The following is a 2,907-nucleotide window of genomic DNA, read 5'->3' as shown; positions in this document are numbered from 1 at the left end:
TTTCCCCCTAAGATCAAGAGCAAGACAAGGATGTTCCCTCTCAGCACTTCTATTCAACATCCTACCAGAAGTCCTGGTTTCTGCAATAAGACAAGAAAAAGAAATAAAAGGTATATAGATTGGAAGAAAGAATTAGTGTTGTCTTTATTAACAATTGACATTATTGAATAAACCCCAAAGAACCTTCAAACAAAGCTTCCAGGACTAATGAGTATGGTAATGTAATAGAATACAAGGTCACTATACAAAAGTCAATTGTTTTTCTATGCACCAGTAATGAAAAAACGAAATTAGAAATAAATACCACAAATAATAAAATAAACATAAATCTAAACAAAAGTGTAGAATTTTCATATAGAAAACTACATAAAACTGAATAGAAAAATCAAAGATTATCTAAATAAATTGAGATATTTCATGTTCTTGGATTGAAATAGTCAATATTGTTAAGATAGCATCTTTTCTCAACAGATTTACAGATTCACACAATTCTAATCAAAATCTCAGCAAGGTATTTTGTAAATATTGACAAATTGCTTCTAAAGCTTTTATGGAAAGATAAGGCATCTAGAATAGCCAACACAATACTGGACAGAACAAAGTTAGAGAACTGAAAGCTACTGAAATTGAACTTGTATCCAAAATGTACAAAGAACTCTTACAACTCAACAATAACAAAACAAGTAACCCAATTTAAAAATGAGCCAAATAACTGAATAGCAACATCATCAAAAATCTATAGATAGCAAATAAGCACATGAATAAATGTTCATCATTTCTTATTAGGAAAATGAAAATTAAAATAACAATGAAATACCACCACGTAGTTATTAGAATGGCTAAAATTTAAAACACTGACAACTCCAATTGCTGGTGAAGATGTGGTACAGTAGGAACTCTCAATCATTAAGGGTTGGGATGCAACATGGTATAGCTACTTTGGAAAAGAGTTGGACAGTTTTACACAAAGATAAACATATTCTTGCCCTATGATCCAGCAACCACACTGCTAGGTGTTTATCTAAATGACGAAAAACTTTTGTCCACAAAGAAATCTGCATACAAAAGTTTATAGCAGCTTTCTTCATAGTCTGTAAAAATTGGAGTCAACCAAGAAGTCATTCAATAAGTGAGAAGGTAAATAATCTGTTGAACACCCACACAATGGAATCCTATTCAGTATTATAAGTAATAAGCTGTCAAACATTTTAAATTTTGAATTTAAATTTAATGAAGTTTTAAATTTTAATGAAACCCAATTTATCATATTTTTCATGGATCATAATTTTAGTGTAAAGAATCCTGCCTATATTTAGGTGAGTAGTCTACTTTGACTTAATTTTTATATAAGATATGAGACTTAGGTTGAAGTTTATTATTATTATTATTATTATTTTTGCCTGTGAATCTCTAAGTGCTCCAGCATCACTAATTGTTGAACAGGCTATCTTTCTCCATCAGATTACTTCGTAATCTCTCTAAAAAATAAGTAGGACATATTTGTGACTATTTTAGTTTCTCTATTCTGTCCTATTGATCTGTTTATCTATCTTTCTACCAATACTTAACAGTCTTTATTATTATAAATATATAATAAGCCTTAAAATTTGGTAGACTTATTTCTTTACTTTACTCCTTCTTTCCTATATTATTTTAACTATTATATTTCCTTAGCTTTTCCATATAAATTTTAGAATAATCTTTTCTATATCTACAAAAAAATTCTGAGATATTGATAGAAATTACATTATTTCTATATATCAATTTAGGAAGAAGTAATGTATTCACTATGTGAGTCTTCCAATCCATAAACACATATATCTCTTCACTTACTTTGATCTTTGATTTTTTATCAGCATTTATAGCTTTGAATATACAAATCCTATACATATTTTGTTATACCTACTGCTATTTCACTTATTTTCCAGTTGTAAATGGCTTTTTGCTACTAATTTCAGTGCCTGCATGTTCATTACTAGTATATAGAAATACAATAGATTTTTGTAGGTGTATCTTACATTTTATGATCTGACTGAACTCACTTATTAGTTCTAAGAGATTTTTGTAGACTCCTTGGAATTTCTACATAGACAATTATGTCTTCTGCAAAGAAAGACATTTTATTTCTTTTTTTTTCCAATCAGGATGCTTTTTATTTCCTCTTTTTGCTTTATTGTGCTGGCTAGTTATAGCATTGTGTTAATAAAAGGAAGTGGACATATTTACCTTATTTTCAAACCTATAGATAAAGCAGTCAGTCTTTCACCATTAAGTACAAAGTTAGCTGTAGGATTATCATCATATTAGGTCTCTCTCTTTCTCTGGTCATTTTCTTTTCTCAGAAGCCTACCTTACCTGATATTAATATACCCACTCCTGGTTTCTTTTAATTAATACTTGCATGATTATTCTTTCCCATTTGTTTATTTTCTACCTGCCTATATTTAAAGTTAATTTCTACTAGACAGCATATATTTAGGTCATGTTATGACATCCACTCTGCAATCTGTTTTGATTTGGTATATCTAGACCATTTATGTTTTATGTAATTATTAATATGCTAGGACTTAAATCTGCTATTTTATTTCTTTTCTATTTTATCTGTTTTTTTGTGTTTCTCTTTTTCATGCCTTCCTATGGGTAACATGGATATATTTTCAAATTCCATTTTGATTTTTCTGTTTCATTTTAGATGTAGATTTTGGTATAGATTTTTGGTGGTTGTGCTAAGTATTATATATCCAAAATTTATCATAGTCTAGGTGTCATCAGTTTACCAGTTTGAGTAAAGAGTAGAAATCTTACCTCCATTTATAACCCTTTATCCTCCTTCTTTTATAACATAATTGTCTTAAATATTTCCTCTACACAAATTTAAAACCACATCAACCCTTATAGCACTGACAG

The sequence above is a fragment of the Pan troglodytes genome, chromosome 1 (assembly GCF_028858775.2).
Source record: "Pan troglodytes isolate AG18354 chromosome 1, NHGRI_mPanTro3-v2.0_pri, whole genome shotgun sequence".
NCBI classification, from domain to species: Eukaryota; Metazoa; Chordata; class Mammalia; order Primates; family Hominidae; genus Pan; species Pan troglodytes.
The sequence above is the reverse complement of the archived record's forward strand: the minus strand, read 5'-3'. Positions refer to the sequence as shown.